The following is a 22,827-nucleotide window of genomic DNA, read 5'->3' as shown; positions in this document are numbered from 1 at the left end:
AAAGGAAGGGAGACTTCACTGCACTTCCTTTTGTAACCATGGGAATCTTTTCAAAAAAATAAGGAAGGAAGGGACTTCCTTTGGCAGCCAGTGTTTTAAAGACTCTGTGCTTTCACAGCAGGGTACACAGGTTCCATCTCTGGTCAGGGAACTAGATCCTACAACCACGCAGCCAAGAGTTCCAATGCCACAGTTAAAGATCCTGCAGGCCGTAACTAAGATCCACTGCAGCCAAATAAATAAAAACAAATATTTTAAAAAAGAAGAGGAAGCAAACTGATAGGGCCCAAGACAAGGTAAGCCTTGCAGGATGGATGGCTGAGAGGCAGTACAGGTGGCGAACACTTCACTGACAAAGGAACTATTTACAAAGATTGTAAAGGGGGAAGATGGTTGGATGGCATCACTAACTCAATGGACATGAGTTTGGGCAGAGTCAGGGAGATGGTGGAAGACAGGCAAGCCTGGATTGCTGCAGTTCATGGGGGTCTCAAAGAGTTAGCCACTACTGAGCGACTGAACAACAAAACCGGGAAGAGCAGTGAGGGGTGAGAGGGTAGGGGGTTGGGTGAGGGCGTGGTACAGCACCTGGGCTTAATAGCAGTGAAGCCCCATGCTCGGACAACTTACTGGAATCAAAGAGAGAATCAGTGCAAGGGGCTACCTGACAGAGGCTGCGACTTTCCTTCCAGGGTCACAGCCAGCCTGGGTGACCTGGCAGGGAGGGCATCGGGGGAATTAACACAGACCTCCCTTTCTTCCCTCCCTTTGATCTCTCCTGGCCGCTCCACTGCCCAACGGAAAGGCAGCCTGTGGGCAAGGGCGCTGGGTGGAGCAGGACTGGACGCAAGGGTCACCCTCCTCCTGACACAGGAAAAGGGTGGGGATAGTACGTAAGGGGACAGCGGGACAACCTTGGAGGCAGCCTGCCAGCGGAGGAGCCGGCCTGCCTGGGCGTGTAGCCTGGTTCGGCCACTCACCCCCTGGGCCTTGCGGGGTAATGACTGTAGGGATCCTAGATGCCGCTGCCAGAAGTACATTTGTTAATGTTGACGCAAAGTGCTTAGAACACAGTGCCGGGCGCAGGGTACACAATGTACACGCGAATTGTGACTTACGTGTGACAGCCTGCCGAGTGGAACCTCGAGCTCCCCGCGGCTCCGACCCAGGCAGGATGCGGTGGGCGGGGCGTCCTGGGAGGCAGGAGGCGGAGCCAGCCGCGAGGGCCCAGGGGAGGCTGCACTTGGTGTAGCAGGACTGTAGGTCCACTGAGCGCCTCCACGTGTCAGCCCTGAGCTGCGCCTGCAGTGTTCACTCTCACGAGACCCTCACCGCACGTGCCAGCTGGGTGCAACCGGGTGGAATCCTTGCTCCTTACAAATTGGGGAAACTAAACTTGTGAGGGGAAGCCCCGGTCAAGCGCCCGCCGCCGCTAATGAAAACTACTCCCAGCTGGGCTCTCACTGCCCCACCCCTCCCAGTTGCTAAGTGTTCCCGCAGCAACTCAGCGCTGCAAGAGTTGCAGATTGTAATATCAGAATTTAGAACAGCCATTATGTGCAGAATTTTCCTAAGCTCACCGGGCACTTATACAAAGGGTAAATTCTCATTCAAAAATATTGTGGTCAATTGAAAGAGTCGATTAAAAGTGTCCAAAATATCAAATTTATTAACTTCAAAACACAACTTTAAAAGATTTCAGGCAATTTTATGAAAAATTAAAAGTGCTAAGCCCATATTGAAAATAATGCACTTTTTTTTTTTCTCAGAAAAATACCAGGGGCGTGGTACTTAGAGATAGACATAGTTAACGTACAGGATTAATATTAAAGTGATGAAAGTATCAAGAATAGTATTTTTCTTTTGTTATTTTAAAATACTGGACTAATTGATATAAATAAGTTTGTTATTTGCTAGAATGTACCTTATCTTTTTAAATAATCTTATTTTTAAAAAGTTTTAAAATAAATTATTTTATAAACCCAATATAATAAACACAACTTCTCAGTCAATAAATACTTAAAAATTTTTAAAAATCCGAGGCCACCTCACATTTCAGTGGAAGTGTGGATCCCTTCTTGCTCTCTGTCCCTGCTCCTTCACAAAACAAAAGATTATTTTCATCCCTATAAATCACTGTTCATGGTAAATATAAATGAAAGAATGAGTGGATGGACGATTGATGTATTTGAAAGACAGACAGACCTGGCTGGAGTGGTGATCAGGTTGGGAAGACAGTTTGGGCTGCATAGGAAAGGCTGAAGAGAGGATTGTACCCAAGAGGCAGTACTGTACGCTTTGGGGTTTGGGACAGAAAAATGTTGTGATATGACCAAGACTGTAAGGAAGATTTATCTCACCAAGGGATGAGAGAGGTTATAGAAGGAACCATGTCATGGTCACCATTTGGGGGCTCAAGGTGACAGCATTTTTATTTGTGTTTATTTTTGGCCATGCCACATGGCTTGTGGGATATTATTTCCCCAATCAGGGATCCAACTCAGGTCCTGGACCCTCGGCAATGAAAGGGTGGAGTCCTAACCACTAGACCACCAGGGAATTCCTGACATTTTTAGAAGGGCCTGGAAAGGGAGGCAAGAGGTGGTAAGAGGCCTGGCAGGATCTGGTGGGTGCCTGTGTTCGGGGCCTGGGAGAGGGAGGGGTTGGGGGCAAGCTAGCCCCTTGGCAGCACCAGGGAAGTCAGGACGTGGGGAGGAAGTCTTTTCTCTCTGCATTTCTGTTAAGCCCCCTGCTTCCTGAGGGAGGGGGAAGGGTTTCCATCATCCACAGGTCCATGACTCAGGTCTGAGGCTGTCACCCCAGCACCCAGAATGGAGGACCAAGGCCACAGCACTATCACCTCCTCTGATCCTGGTGCTGTTTCCAGGGAGAGGCTCTACCCTGTCTCGAGTGGCTGGTGGGGAGCATCAGGCCCTATCTTACAGTCTCAGGACTTCTCCTACGCAGGTGGACCCTGGCCAGGACACCTGTCCAGACATGGTTTTTTGTCTCTCAGCATATTTCCAGGATACCCCGTGGAGAACTTCTCCACCACCTGCCACCGTCCTGCTGTGCTGGAACCTGAGGGATTGAGGCAGCACTGGGAACCATCCCGAGATGATTCTAGATCATCTCTCCCTTGCTCCCTGCAGTCCTGCCTCAGGTGTCAAAGTTCAAGAACTGGACATCAGGGAGAAGTAAAACAAACCATAGAGGAAGTGGCCAGCCTCCTGTTGGCGCACACAGAAGGCATGCGGGGAAAGAGGGCGAGGGGCCACCCAGGAAGCTTCTGATTCTGGTCTGCAAGGCCAGTGCTGGCCAGATGGGGTCTTTATCAGCAAGAATGTAGACCAAGTGGTCAGCAGCCCCTTCCCACATCACATGGATAATCTATGATACATGTGAGCTTCAGGCTGCTCCTCCGGCCCAGGGGTCAAGCCCCTTGCCTAAGGCAGCCTCAGTACTAATTTTCAAATGAACCTCCTGAGTGATCAAAGGACGAACACCTGTTCCTGGCAGAGAGAATGGGGCTAAACCATGGGCATTTCATTCACTCAACACATTTATGGAGCACCTGTTAACACACCACGCATTGTGTAGGAGAGGGGTGGGGGAGGAGGGGCAGAAATCCCAGTGAACAGAAAAGAGAAGGTCTCTTATGGAATGTACGTTCTTGTGGTAGAAGATACGTGATGAACAAATATCTGCTCAGTCACTTCAGTCGTGTCCAACTCTTTACAACCTATAGATTGTAGCCCACCAGGCTCCTCTGTCCATGGGATTCTCCAGTTATCTAAGATAATTTAAACAGTGGTGTGGAGAAGGAGAGAAACGAAAAGTGTGCAGGGAGTACTTAGAAATGATGGTCGAGGAATGAACTTTTGAAGGAGATAAAGATGTCACTGGTGGCTCAGTGGTCAAGAATCTGCCTGCCAATGCAGGAGACACAGGTTCAATCCCTGGGTCAGGAAGATCTCCTAGAGAAGGAAATGGCAACCTACTCCAGTATGCTTGCATGGGAAATCCTATCATGGACAGAGGAGCCTGGTAGGCTACAGTCCATGAGGTCACAAAAGAGTCGGGCACGACTGAGCCACTAAACAGCAAAAACAACATACTGTGAACTGTGAGAACTACCTAGATTTCTAGCAGTAAATTCCTCAATGAACCCTTGCAGGAAAGACCATTGTGTTAAGGGTTTATGATGCACATGGGGTCAAGAGTGCCAGAAGCTCTGACGTTCCAATGGCCTTTACTTTCAGGCTGGATGGCTGGGGAGGAGAAAGGAAATGGTGGTGGGTCCTCCTACCTCAGGGGGTTTGAAGATTCGGCCTTCGTGGGTTGTGGTACTCTGGCTGCCGGAGGGGAGACCCTAGCCAGAACCCAGATGGACCCCTTGACCGTCCCCAGTTGCCCCCAACAGTGGGAAGGGTTTGCTCCTGTTCCTTTCTGCATAAGCACTGAAGTCACGAGCTATGGTCCAGTGTTTCTCTAAGTAGGGCATGGTCCTCGGGGAACACTTGAGGAGATGGTGTATACTGGGGGCCTCCAGGGGTTTTGGTGTCATTGCTGGGGACTGAAACAGTATAACTGAAAGTGGGGTTTGGCTGCTTGCTGCTCAAAAACCGATAAAGAGGCAAGGTTGGTGGAAAGGAAAGTTTGCTTTATTTTGGGTGCTGGCAACTGGGGGGAGGGCAGACACTTGTCCAGAAGTTGATTGAATCCCCCTGCACTGAGAATCAGTGGGTTAGAGTTTTTACAGGCTGAGGGGGCAACATGTAGAAATAGCACAGTCAGCTCAGACAGTTATTTTGAGATTGGTCATTGGTGGTCTGATCAGCATCAAATACAATTAGTCTTTAGTTCCAGGGTTGTTTTGTTCCCATTTCCTTGAGGCCAGTTCTGGGAATTGTGGCAGCTAATGTCCCGCCTACAGTCTGGTCATCATAGAGTTAACTTCTTCCACCTGGTGGGGCGCTCAGTCTATATAGGACAGCTCATAGGAAATGGCTCAGAATATTATCTGTAACCCTTGAGAAGGATCTAAAAGGTCCTTGACTTTGCTTAATGACTATAGTAGTATTTGATCTCCTTTGATAGTTTTCCTTTGTTTCTTCACCTCTCTGATTAAACTTATTCTTTGACTGAAGTTTTTCCGCTGACAAAAGGCAGGCTGAGGATTGGGAGGGTGGGCCCATAGGGTCCTGGCTCTGTTTAAACAGGTTGTTATTGGAAGCTTGGGCTTCAGAGTAACCCCTGGCTCTGCCTGCCTTCCAGAGTTTCAGCAGAGTCTGGAATCATTCCAGGGTCAAGGGCAATGCACCTGCCAGTGCCTGTGCCGCTTTCCTGGCCACTGAAGCCCAGGGCCAGCAGCAAGGAGGTGGGAGCCAGGGGTGGGGTGGAGAACGGGGCCAGCGAAGGCCTTGGGACAGGCATGGGCAGGGGAGGCCCTTGAAGTGCTGGGCAGCAGGTTCCTCAAAAGCAAAACCACTTGAAACACCTCATCTGGGCCAGCTGAGGCCCCTGTGGCCAAGTCCCCCACAGCCCAGGACGCTTCTGTTGTAGAAACCCTCGGCCAGCGAGGGCAGCCGCTGGACGGTGATGCCCAGAGAGGCGTCTCCCCACCTACACCCTGCACAGGGTCTGGGATGGCTGAGGGCAAGGGGCTCAGGGGCTGACGGATGAGGGGGTGACTCTGGAGTGACAGCCACTCCAAGGCCTGCCCCGGGCTCCGGGACCCAGCCCCGAGCTCCGGGACCCAGCCCCGAGCTCGGGCCTCCCCGACGTGGCTCTGTTTCCCTCTTCTCTATCTGTTCTCAGCTCTTCCTTCCCCCTCAGTGAAGGCAGACTGGGAGGCTCGCCTATCCTGGGTGGCTGCCAACATGCTGTAGAAGGCAGGGGCTTGGCAAGCACACAGTGTCGCCTCTGTGGGAGCGGCAGGCTAATTATATTTCAGCTGGCGGCCGTGGCTTGGAGGTGGCCGGGAGTTTCCCAGCTCACTGGCTCGCTGGGCCTCCTGTGTGGTAAACACCGCGAGGAGGTGTGGGGACAGAGGGCGGGGAGGTGTGGGCAGGAGCTCAAGACAGGCCTTGAAGGGGAGCCAGGTGGGGCAGTCTGACCAGTCCCTGGTTCCAACTAGGAACCTCACTTCGAATCCTGGGCCATGGGGCAGGTCCAGCCCCGTCCAGGGCCCAGGGTCCTACTGAGGGGGTGGGTAGCCCAAGATCCGCCCAGCTGGGATATGGTAAAGCCAGATGGAATGGAATGCTTGGGGAAGGCCCGGAGAAGAGGCCTGATGGAGAATGTACTGTCCGCCTTTCCTTTTCCTACAAATCTTGGGGACTTTCCTGAGGTCAGGACTATTGTGTACAGCCATGCAGGTGTGGGTGGAGGTATGAGTGGGGGCCCATCCAGCTGGTTTGGGCTGTGACCATCTGGATGGGGGGGTCGCCTTTATTTTAAGTTCACCAAGGCCCTGTGCTGGCTGGTGCCTGGTGCCCATGGGTCAGGGTCAGAGGGGGTTACTCATCAGAGAGGAGCCCTGGGCACTGGGTAACCCATCCCCCAAGGCCAGTGTGGCACTTTCAGGACCGAACATCTGGCTTGGTCGTTAGCGCTTCAGGCTCCTGGGGTGAACTCTCAGCCTAGGTGGTGAGTGGCAGGTTGACTGAATAGCCGGAGGGCCCTTGGTGAGAAAGCCCAGACCCCACCCTAGGCTGTGTGCTTCCACAACCTCCCCTTGTTGTTGTTTAGTTGCTAAGTCGTGTCTAACTCTTTGTGACCCCATGGACTGTAGCCCACCAGGCTCCTCTGTCCATGGGATTTCCCAGGTAAAAATACTGGGTGGGTTGCCGTTTACTTCTCCAGGGGATCTTCCCGACCCAGGGATCGAACCCACGTCTCCTACATTGGCAGGCGGATTCTTTACCACTGAGCCACTAGGGAAGCCCCATTCCTCCCCTACCTGTGAGCTAACTTCAGCCACTGTGGCAGGTCACATCCTAACCAATCATATTTCATCCCAAGTGGCTTGAGTCACACACGATTGCCATGAGGGGTGAGCCTGTGGAAGTGAGGTCAAGAGTCGCTGTGGTACCTGCGTCTGACCTGGAAAATATAGACCACGAGGCTAAATTACCTGTCAAATGAGTCTGCTGGGTAGGACCAATGATTTAAAGTCATGCCTATCCTTACACAATTCACAAACATGTTTAGGTTTACAAACACTAATCTCAAAGCCCTATGTACTCAGTCAACAAACATTTAGTGAACACTTCCTGGGTCTCACTTGCCATTGTGTCTGAAGACTCAGTGGGGAAGCAAATACACCCTGTCCTCACTCACACTCTGGAAAACCAAAAAAACTGAGAAAGCAAACCAACAAAATAATGGCAAATGGCAATAAACATTAGGGAGGAAATAGCCAAAGTCGAGAGCCATGATCCTACTTGAAGTGTGGAAGGTGTGACTGAGCTGGTCTTGCTTCACCTCTGAAATGAGATAATAGAGAACCCACCCAAATCCTTGTTAGGAGGGGAAAAAAAGAAGCTTTCAACTACCTCCAGACCACAAGCCCAATTAAGAACCACCTTCCCCACACACCTACTCCCACCTGTGGCTGCTCACAGAGGCACGCCTGCAGGGGCGCTCTGCGTGCTGATGTGAGGCCCACGGCGTGAGGGACATGAGGGACGTGCCACCTCCCCACGGGAAGGGAACATCAGGGCTCTGTCAGCTTGGCAGGAGGATTAGCAGAAAAGGTGAGGGGGCGGAGGTTGGTTTTGAAAGATGAATCCAAGTCTGCAGGTTGGCCAGAGCAGGCCTCCCTGGCTCTGAGTGCAGAGGAGAAAGCAGGAGGGGGCGGGTGCCACGGGATGGGGCTCAGCGGGCACCCCGAGGTGGGGAGGCCTTGGCCTGGGGCGCCAGCAGCACCCCCAGGGGAGGTGGGGTTCCCAGCCCTCACTGGCACCTCCTCTCCACCGCCTCTGCGGCTCCCACGGGGCTTTCCCATGCTGTCAACCTGGCCAGAAGCCCGCGGGGCAGGGACCAGGTGGGGTTACAAGGGTGGAAGGCTCTGGAGAGGGACTCCTGTGAGGACTGGCTGCTTCTCTGGCCTAGCCACCGGCTCCTTTGTGGAGAGCACCAGGAGAAATGCTGCTTTTCTGGAATTTCTGGCCATTAACCCAGAAATCCGGGGGTGGGGGAGCCTCCAAGGAAGAGGAAACAGGCTGTGTGTGTGGAGCTGCCCCTGGTCTGGGTTTGGCCTGAGCACACAGGGAGATGGTTCCTAAATTGAGAGTCACCTGGGTCAGGGGGCTGGGAGCCACAGTCCCTGTCCTTCCTCCTCTACTTTGAGATCAGAACATCTAGGCTGGAACCTAGCATTGGGCAACTGTAACAAGCACCTAGGCGATTCTGATGCAGGCAGCCAGGGGCTTCAGAGCCCTGAAGCGGGGCCTAATGGGGCCTGGGAGCCACTGGGAGGCTGGGAACTGGAGGCTCACTGGGGGCATGGCAGCTCCCAAGAGCCCAGGACTTGTCCTTTGATCCTTATCAGTTCCATAGCCAACTCTGCCTCAAGTTCTCAGAAAGGGTCTTTTTCTCCCTGCCATCCCCACCGGCTCCAACTGCATGTCAACAGATAGACTCTAGACCCTGGAGTCTCGAGAGGCCCCACCCCAATACTCTCAATAACATTTTTCCCAACCGAAAAACAGCGCGAACAAAGCAGACATGAGGATCTGCGGTGGTCTCCGGTCTGGTAAGCCAAGGCTGAAACGCATTTTGCCTACCCATCAGTCCTCAGCCTCTCGGCACTCACAGCTGATAGAGATGGTGTCAGCTGAACATTCCTGAAGAAGGGCTGGAAACCACCAGGCAACAGAGAGAGCTCCCAGCTGCTAAGAACCTGGAGGCATTAGGGCTTAACGTCTCTGCTCACCCTCACAGCTGATAGACCACAGATGCGGCAGGTGGGGGTGAGCAGCCCGGGGGGTGAGAAGGTCAGAAGAGGATGGAGCGGTCCCAAGGGGGATCTTGGCCGGGTCAAAGACATTGCCCTCTCTTCAGGGTCACAGGCACACAGCGCTTGTCTGAGGGCAGATGGGCCTCATTTCAAAAGCTTTCCGGCCTCAGTTAAGTAACTCATCTTCTCAGTTAAGTAACTCATGTCTCCTGGGTTCTGACCTGCAGTCTGAGGGCTGCAGGGCCTGAAGGCAGACAGGCCACAGGCCCATAGGCTTGGCCCCAGAGCCCTAAGCCCCTTCTGGCCTCTGGCTGGTGAGAGCCAATAATGGGCCACAAGGATAAATGTAGCTCATCCACCATGAGGTCAATTCTTCCTTGAAATCAGAAGGCACAATTACTTTGGCTTGCTTCTTATTAGGCCTTATACCTCACTTGGTCTATGTCCCAATTCGGAGGCTTAAGGTGAAAATGGGCTTCCCAGGTGGCACGAGTGGTAAAGAACCTGCCTGCCAATGTGGGAGACATAAGAGATGAAGGGTTCGATCCCTGGGTTCGAAAGATCCCCTGGAGGAGGGCATGGCAACCCCCTCCAGCACTTCAGTATTCTTGCTTGGAGAATCCCCATGGACAGAGGAGCCTGATGGGCTACAGTCTATAGGGTCACAAAGAGCTGGACACGATTGAAGAGACTTAGCATGCACACACCCAAGGTGGACATGGGACCTTTTCACCTACTTTATGTCACTTTTTTTTTTTTTTTTTTTGGCTACTGCACACGGCTTGCAGGATCTTAGTTCCCCAATCAGGGATCGAACTTGGGCCCTGGGCAGTGAAAGCATCAAGCCCTAACCACTAGACTGCCAGGGACTTCTCATTGCCATGTAATTCTTCTCCAGTCAGCCCCAGGCCAATCCAGAAAGCTGAGTTTTCAAACACCTGTCTCTTTTAGGGGCATCCAGGGAGTCCCTGGGCTCCCCTTTGTAGGTGCAAAGATGCTATGGGACTTGGAGTTTGGAGCTGGGTGAGACTGGATGTGCTGGGTTTCACAAGGTGAGGGCTGTGTCTTCTGGTTGATGGCAGCCCCGAAACTGGGAAAGATTCCACAGCCTGGCTTTGAGTCACCAGCTACCACCTGTGTGACCTCGCTCATCTCTCTGAGCCTCAGGAGCCCATGTCAAATGGGCATGAAAACATCTACCTCATAGGATTGCAACTGAGAGAGTCGACGGGGTAGAGTTCATCTGCGGCGCTGGTCTGAGGGCTGGTACACAGGAGACGGTAGGGGAGTGCTCCCACCACCTCTGCTGCACCAGGAGCCAGAGCCCCTGGGATCCCACTCCTCTCCTGAGCAAGCATGGTGGCATCACGGAGGCGGCGGCCGTAGGAGAGGAGAGCTGGGGACGGGCCACATTCTCCTCAGCCCCTCACCCGAGTGGTGGTGAGGGGAGGGGCGGGAAGAGCTGAGGGGTCAGGCCACTGAGAGGCTTTGGGCATCACTCAATTCTGCCCCGGACACTTCCCATGCCCCCACCCCACCGCCGTTCTCCTCTGCAGAGGGCAACCCTCACCCCTGCCTTGTGCCCTGTGCCCCTGGGCGTGCAGGGCATCAGGCCACTGTGACCAAGGGGTGTAGATCAGGGCATGGCCCGCAGACACCGCCCAGCCAGGATTCGTTGCCCTCTGCCGGCCCCACCTTGGGCGCTCCCCGGGACTGTGGGGCTTGTGTGGTGTCTGTGCCCATGTCCTCCCTTTCTGCTCCTGCCAGGGCAAGGAGTGTGAATCAGATAAACAGAAACAAACGCTGAGCATGATGAACACAAACTTTTTCTATTATTAAACAGACAGAAAGGGCCTGGGAGCGTCTGAGGGTCTTGTGTGGCTTTTCCCTGGCTGAGCTTGGTTCCCTTAGACAGTGCGCCAAGGCTTTGTCTGGTCCCCAGGCCCCGTGGTGGCTGTGGCTTGTTCTTGTCCCCATCGGGGTGTCTGGAGAGGGGGCACCCAGGGACACCAACCTGCCTCTTCCTCCCTCTCCAGTCTCTGGAAGGCCAAGAACACTGTGGCCCAGGTAGCCTCAGGAGCATATTTGCATTATTTTGTGGCAACAAGCAAATTTCCTGGAGGGGGGTTTTGGAAGAGTCGGGAACCACCCAGAGGGAAAGCGGAAGGAAATAAGAGAGCAGAAGGCTAGGAGGGAACAGGCCTGGGCAGAGGCTGCAGGCGGGGGGCGGGGGCGGGAAACAAGGCCTTGGTCTGAGGCTGGGTGCAGGTACCTGGGGCCCGAAACCGCTCCTGCCCTTGTGAGCTGCAGAGCGGAAGCCTGGGCTGAGCAGGTCCAAGCCCTGCAGGAAAGCTTGCCCAACCAGCCTGGTGTCAGTGGCAGGATAATGATCTGAGGAGGAGCCGACTGGGCTGCAGAGTCAGATGGAAAATTCCCACAGCGCTCTTGCCCCTGAGCCGCACCGGGGAGGGGGCGCTGGGCTCCAGGCAGGCCCTGACTGCATGCGGGTGGGCAGGGCACACACTGGGAGCAGCAGAGCTGAACAACTTCAAGGGGAGGGGAATGGAGACCAGGCCTCCCTCCCTTTCTCTTTATTCTTGGGAACTGGCCTGACTGTGGGCTTGGGTGATGTGTTCATTGGGTAGGACGTGGACCGTGCTCAGTCGTGCGTGCTCAGTTGCTCAGTCATGTCCGACTTTTTGTGACTCCATGAACTGTAGCCCTCCAGGCTGCTCTGTCCATGGGATTTCCTAGGCAAGAATACTGGAGTGGGTTGTCATTCCCTTCTCCAGGGAAGTTTCTTGACCCAGGGATCAAACACGCCTCTCCTACATTGCAGGCAGATTCTTTACCACTGAGCTACCAGGGAAGCCCAGGATGCAAAGGCCATTAGGAAATGAGAGAAGACAGACCTATTTTCTGCATATAAAGGAGGTCCAACAACCCTCTAAAATAGGCTGAGAAACTGAAAAAACTGAAACGACCCACGTTTGTTTAAACAAATCAAGCAGCATTCCACCAGCATATCAAGATTTTAAATTTGTCACTAGTAACACTCAGGTGCAGACATTCACAGGCAGGATTCATACTGATGGATATAGTCCTTTGCTGGGCCCAGGGCCTTGAGGGAGCACATTCATGGGCACCTTTGTGTTGCCTACTGTTCAGTCCTAAGCTGGTAACAGCCCCGCCAGCAGGACATGCTCCATGAAGTTCAAAACCAGACTGGAATGCCCCTAACCAACGTTACTCCTCGGCTTCTCGCAGGATGTTTTGAGGCCCTGCAAATACAGGTGTTTTCCACATAGTCTCCAGAGCAGGAGCCTCAGGTTCCCTGTGCCCCAGGAAGCCGAGAAGGAACCAGGTGGCAGGAAGGGTGTCCCCTGGACACCTGGCAGGGAGCCCAGCAGCCTGGGTGCCAGGTCCAGAAAGGCTCCCCGCCCCTGTGAGGTCCAGTCAGAGGGGGTAAGGAAGGAAGCCATGCTAGCCGGGATTTCCCCACCCCAGGCCTGCAATCTTCTTGGCTCCAGTCACCTGATAAGCAGGCTGGCTTGTAAGATGACCTGTGTAGTTTCCCACAGGTGACAAAGCCATGGGCAATTTGCAAAATTCTCCTGCACAGGTAGGCTTCAAGAGGCCACAGTCTTCCGACAAGGGTGTGAAGAGAAGGTGGAAGATCCCTGGCCGTTCTGTCAGGGTGACCCTCTTCAGGGTCTCCTGGCTCAGCCCAGAGAAAGAGCTCCAGAGGAGCTGGGCACCGTGGAGAAGGTTCCATTTCCCCTTCCTTCCTGCTGTCCCCAGAGCTCCTCCACCTCAGCCCCGCCCTCCCAGCTGGCCTTGACTCACACTCGCTGGGTGAGGCACCTGTCCTCTGGCCCCCTCCATCGACCCCACCCGGGTCCTCAGGACACCCCGTGTGAGGAGAGAGGGGTGGGGGGTGGGGGGAGGGAAGCAGGCTCCGGGGACCTCCTAGCTGGGGGGCAGGCTGAACCAAGCACAGCTTTGCAGGCCCCGCCTGATAGGGGAGGTGAGTGAGAGCCGACGGGAGTTCCCCTCGAGCTCCAGGAGGCTTTGGGTTCATGCAGGGTCAGAGAGGCTGGCTCCCCGGTGCCATTTTGTTCAGCAGGAGAAACTGGAGCCAGGTCAGCCCTCATTCTGAAGGCCAGGGTCCTGCCCGAGGAAAGGCTGCGGCCTGTGCATGTTGTGGGCAGACGAGCAATGGGGGGTGCCCAGGAAGGAACCTCTTCATCCAGAAAGAAGCAGGGATTTGGCTCCCAGGCTGAGCAGCAAATGTGGCTTTGCAGGTTGCTCAGGGCCACACTGGCTCTGCTCTAGCTGAGGAGGGAGGCTCTGTAACCGCAGGCTGGCTTCTGCCTTGTTGATCCCATTACTTGGGTAAAAACATTCTCATATTTTGGAAGGTCAGGACACTTTTGAAACTTTTGAAAGGATTTAAGAGGAATGTGAAGTCAAGTGGGCCTTAGAAAGCATCACTATGAACAAAGCTAGTGGAGGTGATGCAATTCCAGTTGAGCTATTTCAAATCCTGAAAGATGATGCTGTGAAAGTGCTGCACTCAATATGACAGCAAATTTGGAAAACTCAGCAGTGGCCACAGGACTGGAAAAGGTCAGTTTTCATTCCAATCCCAAAGAAAGGCAATGCCAAAGAATGCTCAAACTACTGCACAATTGCACTCATCTCACACGCTAGTAAAGTAATGCTCAAAATTCTCCAAGCCAGGCTTCAGCAATACGTGAACCGTGAACTTCCAGATGTTCAAGCTGGTTTTAGAAAAGGCAGAGGAACCAGAGATCAAATTGCCAACATCCGCTGAATCATCGAAAAAGCAAGAGAGTTCCAGAAAAACATCGATTTCTGCTTTATTGACTATGCCAAAGCCTTTGACTGTGTGGATCACAATAAACTGGAAAATTCTGAAAGAGATGGGAATACCAGACCACCTGACCTGCCTCTTGAGAAACCTAGATGCAGGTCAGGAAGCAACAGTTAGAACTGTACATGGAACAATGACTGGTTCCAAATAGGAAAAGGAGTACGTCAAGACTGTATATTGTCACCCTGCTTATTTAACTCCTATGCAGAGTACATCATGAGAAACACTGGGCTGGAAGAAGCACAAGCTGGAATCAAGAGTGTCAGGAGAAATATCGATAACCTCAGATATGCAGATGACACCACCCTTATGGCAGATAGTGAAGAGGAACTAAAAAGCCTCTTGATGAAAGTGAAAGAGGAGAGTGAAAAAGTTGGGTTAAAGCTCAACATTCAGAAAACGAAGATCATGGCATTTGGTCCCATCACTTCATGGGAAATAGATGGGGAAACAGTGGAGACAGTGTCAGACTTTATATTTTTGGGCTCCAAAATCACTGCAAATGGTGACCGCAGCCATGAAATTAAAAGACGCTTACTCCTTGGAAGGAAAGTTATGAGCAACCTAGACAGCATATTTAAAAGCAGAGACATTCCTTTGCCAACAAAGGTCTGTCTAGTCAAGGCTATGATTTTTTCCAGTGGTCATGTATGGATGTGACAGTTGGACTGTGAAGAAAGCTGAGTGCCGAAGAATTGATGCTCTTGAACTGTGGTGTTGGAGAAGACTCTTGAGAGTCCCTTGGACTGCAAGGAGATCCAACCAGTCCATTCTGAAGGAGATCAGCCCTGGGATTTCTTTGGAAGGAATGATGCTAAAACTCAAACTCCAGTACTTTGGCCACCTCATGCGAAGAGTTGACTCATTGGAAAAGACCCTGATGCTGGGAGGGATTGGGTGCAGGAGGAGAAGGGGACGACAGAGGATGAGATGGCTGGATGGCATCACCGACTCGATGGACATGAGTTTGGGTAAACTCCGGGAGTTGGTGATGGACAGGGAGGCCTGGCGTGCTGTGATTCATGGGGTTGCAAAGAGTCAGACACGACTGAGCAACTGAACTGAACTGAAGAGCCATTCTGGAAGAGCTCACGAACCCCTGTTGAGAGACAGGAATACTGTTCTTTTCTGCACTTTAAATGTGTTGTGTCATGTAGTTCTCACTGCATCTCGTTGAGGTGGATTCTATGATTGTATCATTATCACGCAAGAGAAAAGTGAGGCTGGGACGCAGTCAGCAGCGGGTGAATTGAGTGAGGTTCTTCGTTAGAGAGCTAAAGTCCCTGGCACTCGAGTCAGGGATGGAAGCCCGGGGAAGCAAGCAGCCCTCTCCCCACCTCTCCAGTCAGTGTCTCAGTCACCTCAGTCTCCCTGAGGCCTAGTCTGGAATGGAGCAGATGCAGAGTTGGGAAGTTGGTGGGGGTGTGCCACTTTTGGGAGCTGCTGTTGTTCAGTCGCTCAGTCATGTCCGACTCTTTGCGACCCCATGGACTGCAGCACACCAGGCACAACGTGTCCTTCGCTAGCTCCCGGAGTTTGCTCAGATTCATGTCCATTGAGTCACTGATACTATCTATCCATCTCATCCTGGGTTATCCTTTTGCCTTCAATCTTTCCCAGCATCAGGGTCATTTCCGATGAGCCAGCTCTTCGCATCAGGTGACCGGAGGTTTGGAGCTTCAGCTTCAGCATCAGTCCTTCCATTGAATATTTAGGGTTGATTCCCTTTAGGATTGACTGGTTTGATCTCCTTGCAGTCCAAGGAACTCTCAAAAGTCTTTTCCAGCACCACAATTCAAAGGCTTCAATTCTTTGGCACTTAGCCTTCTTTAGGGAGTGGCAACCCCCTCCAGTATTCTTACCTGGAGAATTCTATGGACAGAGGAGCCTGGTGGGCTACAGTCCATGGGGTTCCAAAGAGTCGAACACGACTGAAGGACTAACACTTTCATACTTTTTCACTTTCTTCTTTATGGTCCAACTCTCACATCCGTATATGACTACTGGAAAAACCATAGCTTTGACTAGACGAACCTTTGCTGGCAAAGTCACGTCTCTGCTTTTTAGTACGCTCTCTAGGTTTGTCCATAGCTTTCCTTCCAAGGAGCAAGCAGCTTCTAATTTCATGGTTGTTGTTGGCTGTGACCTTTTCAGCAGGAATTTCCCCACTCCCAGTTTTGCTATGTTGTCCTGCGTCCAAGTTTTTAGACAGAGGTTCCTGTGACTATTTATCTCCTTCCCTGGAAAGCCCCTCCCTCCAAGGCCATCAGCTGCCTCCCTCCTCCACTTTGGGTAAGGGAGACTTGGGACTGGGGTTTTTCAGAAATGGGAAAGGAGCAGTGAGCACCTGCAGCCTGTTCTGCTTCAGAAGAAGCTGCATGATTCCCTGTTTTACAATGATGTTTTGTTTTTTAAGAACACAGAGGAGAAAAGAAAAGCCATTCCAGAAGGGATGTCCACATAGTGTATGGCAGGAAAGGAGCGTACTATGCATGTGACAATCGGAGTTGTTAGAGGCATCTGCTCGCTCATCCTGGGCAGGTGGCCGCTGGTCCCCAGGGATGCCCCTTGCAGAGCTTGTCTAGAAGGGGGCTGGAGCCTGGTTTTACACAAGAGGCCTCTGTGCCCAATCTGCTTCTGTGAAGGGGAGCAACCCCCTGCCCTGCTAGATGCAGACAGGAAGTGAAGCTGCCACAAATCTCTCTCAGCTTACTTGGAGGAGACACTCTGCAAGAGATGCAAGGGCCAAAATTCTTAGTCCCTGGAGAGGCTTAGCTCATGAGGCCTTGTTCATTGCCTTATCCCCAGGCCTCAAGGCAGGGTCTGACTTGGAGGCCCCACGTTTTTGGTCATCAGTAAGAACTAAGGGGATTTTCCTTGCATTGACAGGAGGAGATGGTACAATCCCATGGCCCTTGCAAAACAGCACTCCTCCCCTGGTCCTCTCAGAGCTCATTTTCTCAGGAGACTGCTGGACACAGAGGCACAAAGAAGCTGGTGGCCTTCTCCAGGTCACCCTGCAACAGACATTCTGTCAGGATCAAAGAGCTACTTTTGCAGAGGGAGGTGATTTTGTCTGCTGCTGCTGCTGCTGCTAAGTTGCTTCAGCCATGTCCGACTCTGTGTGACCCCATAGACGGGCAGCCCACCAGGCTCCCCCGTCCCTGGGATTTTCCAGGCAAGAACACTGGAGTGGGTTGCCATTTCCTTCTCCAATGCATGGAAGTGAAAATGAAAGTGAAGTCGCTCAGTTGTGTCTGACAGTTCTAACGACCCCACGGACTGCAGCCTACCAGGCTCCTCCATCCATGGGATTGTCTGATGAGTCCATCCGAAACTTAGAGCTTGACCTATATTACTTAAGGAACACCAGCATGGCTATCTTCAGCTTTTTTGCCTTCAGTCTTGGCAAGAACTTATGACAAGAACAGTTCCCCAGTGACTGTCAGGCCCCTGGAGTCTGCCTAAGGGGAGTGACTCCAGTTATACGACCAAGGCGAACATGGCTCTGACAGGGGTTACCAACTAACCAGCTAGATCCAGATGATAACCAAGGTGCTGTTCTCAGCTTCTATCCCTGGAAAACCCAAGCTCAGGCGGGCACTCTGAGTCTCTTAGATGGGGCTGCCCCTGGTTTATCCCTACGCTGACCAGGGAAACCAGGTCTGTCCTGTTCTTCTTCTGCTTCTCCTTTTCACCCTCATTCCAGTAGTACCCAGTGGAGGATTAATCACTGCAGTTCTCGGTAAAAACCTACCTAAATGATTGGATTAACTCTGAGACTTGCAGGTCAACTCCTGAAATAAGGTTAGCTGTTGATGTCTGTCATGCAGACAATCTTGTGGTAGCTGCTCAAAAGAAGCATCAACAACTTCATCAAAATTTCGGTAACACCACTTGCCTTCTGGGACAATGGCACGTTCCCTTCTCCTGCAAGCACTTTCCCCTATGTTCCCTCCATGTCCCCCCGGATCTGGAGGAGCCCTAATATTGCACAGGAGTGGGTGGTCTGCAGAAAGCCCTGCTGGAGCTGCTTGGAGCCTTTGCAAGGGGCCCCCAGGCTGAGGTTGCCACAAGCTGGGCTGCCCAAAGAGGTTAATTATTGTTGAATATTTGCATTTTTTGTCCCCTGACTGGCTTTAGGAGTCAAGGATGAGATCAGCAAAGACAAAGATGACAAGAATCTAAGGCATATGGGTCAGTTCTTGGAAACCTGCTTGCCTCCTCAGCACACTAGTAAGCTGCCCACTGACCAAAAGAGGGGTAAAGGTGGGATGAGCCCCAAATACCCTTGACTATGACCAGGCCGCCTGCAGTTACCTCTTAAAGCGTTTCCTAAGATTAGCAAACACCAGACCTGACTGGGGAGCGTCCTCAAAATACACATGCCCAAAGCAGCCTCCTGGGAACCCTCTGTGATGTGAGAGATCAAGGCAGGGGGCCAAGCTTGTACACTTGGGGAAAGTTCCTCTGGTGGTTCTGATGTGAAATTCTGGCTAAGAACAGTCAATCTAGCACATTTCAGTTTAAAAGTCTTCACTGCTTACTCTCATGGGATGTGGGCATAGGTAAGTGGTATTACACAGAATTTCAAACCACACGAGCTCAGTGATTTCCTTCTTGTATAGGGGTATCATTGAGCAAATCATGCTTATCGTTACCTTGGAGGTTCTTTTTGAGTCAGAAGCAAGCACCAACACCCATCTGATGGTGTGCTTTAAAACCAAGAGAAGCAGGACCCTCTCTTTTAAAGGAAGGGTCACTCAAGCTGGGGTCAGTCAGATGCACAACGAGTGAGAAAGGTGAGAATGTGCAGCAGGGAATTCTGGAGACTCTGTTTCCCCTTCGGAGGCACCTGCATTACGTGTAGCGTTCACAGTTTTGCCCGGGGGAATGGGAACACACTTCACGCACGTGCCGAGTTTAGGCCACCTGGGTTAGGGCTTTCCTGTAGTCTGGAACTGAGAAAAGCCAGTGTCATACACAGGGTTCGCACGAGAAGGCTTGACCAGCACATGACCAGCTGAGCAAGGCTCCTCTCCAGGTAATATGCTAGGATGTGTGAACACTTCATATGAAGGTATGAATACCCACACCTTCACTTTTGGTATTTTACTGGGAAAATTTAGGCTTGTTTGCTCTTAGTAGGACTGAAACTTCAAGTTAAAAAAAAATTGTGCTTTTCAGTATAGGGTTTTTAGAATTCAGGGCTTAATTTTTGTCTGATTCTATGAATAATAACTAATCCACTGGAAAAGACTTTGAAAATACATTAAAAATAAGTGAGAAATTATTTATAAATTTGTTAAAATTTATGAACATTTTACATTTAAAAAATTAGTAAGATTTATTTTTTAGAAAGTTTTAGATGTACAGAAAAATCTAGTGGTAATTGTACTGAGTTCCCATTAACATCCAGCTTCTCACATACACGTTTTCCCTATTATCAATATCCTACATTAGTGTGATATATGTTACAATTAATGGACCAATATTGATACATTATCATGATCTAAAGTCCATACTTAGAGTTAGGTTTACCATTACGTTGTATGTTTCTTTTTTATATTTATTTTTTGGTGGAGCCACACGGCTTGCAGGATCTTAGTTCCCAGACCAGGGACTGAACCCAGGCTATGGCAGAAAGCTCCGAATCCTAACCACTGGATTGCAAGGGAATTCCTTGTGTTGTATATTTCTATGGGTTTTGACAAATGCATAATGTCCCGTATCCATCATTACAGTATCAAATAAGTTTCACTGCCCTAAACCTGTTCTCCACCAGTCTTTTCTCCCCACTCTCCCACATACCCCTTCCAAACTCCTGGCAACTACTGGTCTTTTTACTGTCTCTATACAGTTTTGTCTTTTTCAGGATGTCTTATAGTTGAAACCATACACTATGTAGCTTTTCCAGACTGGATTCTTTCACTTACAAGATGCATTTAAGTTTCCTCCATGTCTTTTGTGGCTTGATAGCTCATTTTCTTGTTACCACGGAATAATATTCTGTTGTCTGAGTGTACCAGTTTGTTTTCCATTCATTTAATGAAGATTATCTTGGTTGCTTCCAGTTTGGGGCCAATTATGGATAAAGCTGCTATAACATTTGTGTGCAAGCCTTTGTGTGTGGGGGCACAGCTGGATGTTATAGTTAACAGTGTGGTTACCTTTGTAAGGAACTGCTGTACTATCTCCCAAAGTTGTTGCATTTTGCATTCTTATCAGAATTCTTACTGCTTACTGCTCTGTACTACTCTTACATTCTTACTGATGCTCTGAAGCCTCACCAACAGTTGGTATTGTTGATTTTAAAAAAAGTTTTCCATTCTAAAAGATGTTTAGTGTGGTATCTCATTGTTTTAACGTGAAATTCCTGAGGACATAGGATGTTGAGTGTATTTCACATGCTTCTTTACTATCTATATTTCTTCAGTGAGGTATTTGTTAGATTTTTTGTGAACTTTTAAATTGGGTGTCTGTTTCCTTATTGTTGAGCTTTGAGAATTCTTTGTAACTAATATGCACACACATACAAAGAACTCTTAATATATTTTGGATACCAGTCCTTGGTATCCTTTGGATACCAAACACGTGTGTGTTCTAGTCTGGCCTTGTCTTTTTATTCTCTTAAGTGTCTTCATAGAAGTTTTCAATTTTAAAAGTCTATCAATTTTTTCTTTCATGGATTATGCTTTTGGTGTTTTATCTAAAAGCTCATTGCCAAACACAAGGTCACCTAGATTTTATGTTATTGTCTAGAAGTCTTACAGTTTGGTGTTTCACATTAAGTGAAGTTTAACTTAAAGATCCAATGTAAGTTAACTCTGTGATAGATAATGGTCTGTATCTATTAATAGATACATGTTTTTGCATGTGGATACAGAATCGTTGCAGAGCACCATTTTCAGAAAGAGTATTCTTTCTCCAGTGGATTGCTGTTCCCCAGTGGATCCACACAGTCAAAGGCGTTGGCATAATCAATAAAGCAAAATTAGATGTTTTTCTGGAACTCCCTTGCTTCTTCGATGATCCAGAGGATGTTGGCAATTTGATCTCTGGTTCCTCTGCCTTTTCTAAATCCAGTTTGAACATCCGGAAGTTCACGGTTCATGTACCGTTGAAGCCTGGCTTGGAGAATTTTGAGCATTACTTTGCTAGCATGTGAAATGAGTGCAACTGTGCTGCAGTTTGAGCATTCTTTGGTATTGCCTTTCTTTGGGATTGGAATGAAAACTGACCTTTTCCAGTCCTGTGGCCACTGCTGAGTTTTCCAAATTTGCTGGCATATGGAAATTGTGAAATGATTCTTAACAAAATTGCGTTTAGAATCAAACCCATACCCACCAGAGATGTTCAGAGGGTTCAAACAAACCTTGTGCACACCAGGACCCAGAGATCCCACAGAGACTGAACCAGAACTGTGTTTGAGTGTCTCCTGCAGAGGTACAGGTCAGTAGTGGACTGCTGCAGGGACAGGGGCTCTGGGTACAGCAGACTGGGGTATGGCATAAGCCCTCTTGGAGGAGATTGCCATTTACCCACAATAGTGGCGCCAGAACTTACACAGGACTGGGAAACAGACTCTTGGAGGGCACAAACAAAATCTTGTCTGCACCAGGACCCTGGAGAAAGGCGCAGTGACCCCTCAGGAGACTGACCCAGAATTGTCCATGAGTCTCCAGTGGAGATATGGGTCAGTGGTGGCCTGCTACAGGGTTGGGGGCACTGAGTGCAGCAGTGCATGTATGGACAGTCTGAAGGAAGTCGCCATTATCTTCATTACCTCCATCATAGTTTGGCCTCAGGTCAAACAACAGCCCCGCCCATCAACAGAAATTTGGATTAAAGGTTTACTGAGCATGGCCCCACCCATCAGAACAAGACCCAGTTTCCCCCTCAGTCTCTCCCATCAGGAAGCTTCCATAATAAGCCTGTTATCCTTCTCTATCAGAGGGCAGACAGACTGAAAACCACAATCACAGAAAACTAACCAATCTGATCACATGGACCACAGCCTTGTCTAACTCAATGGAACTATGAGCCATGTGTAGGGCCACCCAAGACAGATGGGTCATGGTGGACAGTTATGACAAAACATGGTCCACTGGAGAAGGGAATGGCAAACCACTTCAGTATTCTTAAGAACCCTATGAAAAGGCAAAAAGATAGGACACTGAAAAATGAAATCCCCAGGTCAGTAGGTGCCTAATATGCTACTGGAGATAAGTGGAGAAATAACTCCAGAAAGAAGGAAGAGACGGAGCCAAGGCAAAAACACCACCCAGTTGTGGATGTGACTGGTGATGGAAGTAAAAGTCTGATGCTATAAATAGAGCCATATTGCATAGGAACCTGGAATGTTAGGTCCATGAATCAAGGCAAATTGGAAGTGGTCAAACAGGAGATGGCAAGAGTGAACATCCACATTTTAGGAATCAGTGAACTAAAATGGACTGGAATGGGTGAATTTAACTCAGATGACCATTACCATCTACTACTGTGGGCAAGAATCCCTTACAAGAAATGGAGTAGCTCTCATAGTCAAAAAAAGAGTCTGAAATGCAATACTTGGACACAATCTCAAAAATGACAGAATGATCTGTTCATTTCCAAGGCAAACCATTCAATATCACAGTAATCCAAGTCTGTGCCATGACCAGTAATGCTGAAGAAGCTGAACGGTTCTATGAAAACCTATAAGACTTTCTAGAACTAACACCTAAAAAATATGACGTTTTTAATTATAGGGGACTGGAATGCAAAAGTAGGACGTCAAGAAATACCTGGAGTAAGTAACGGGCAAATTTGGCCTTGGAGTACAAAATGGAGCAGGGCAAAGGCTAATAAGAGTTTTGTCAAGAGAGCACACTGGTCATAGCAAGCACCCTCTTCCTACAACACAAGAGAATACTCCACACGTGAACATCACCAGATGGTCAATACCAAAATCAGACAGATTATA

The 22,827-nt window shown here is 50.1% G+C and overlaps 1 long non-coding RNA gene across 3 annotated transcripts in view; it reads right to left on the bottom strand.

Moving 5' to 3' along the window:
* The window catches only part of LOC138984430 (uncharacterized), a 33,165-nt gene that overhangs the window by 8,494 nt on the left and 1,844 nt on the right, over positions 1–22,827 (bottom strand). Inside the window, exon 1 of one of the 3 annotated variants that reach the window (XR_011461705.1) lies at positions 1,119–1,440. The exons of 1 other annotated variant lie outside the window; for it this stretch is intronic. This is a non-coding gene — a long non-coding RNA (uncharacterized lncRNA). Of the gene's footprint in view, positions 1–664; positions 793–1,118; positions 1,441–22,827 lie in introns of those variants that run through there. One more of the 3 variants, XR_011461706.1, reaches the window with a different exon arrangement.

This window comes from Bos mutus, chromosome 21 (genome assembly GCF_027580195.1).
Source record: "Bos mutus isolate GX-2022 chromosome 21, NWIPB_WYAK_1.1, whole genome shotgun sequence".
Lineage (NCBI taxonomy): Eukaryota > Metazoa > Chordata > Mammalia > Artiodactyla > Bovidae > Bos > Bos mutus.
Note: the sequence above shows the minus strand (reverse complement) of the source record. Positions and strands in the feature narration are given on the sequence as shown.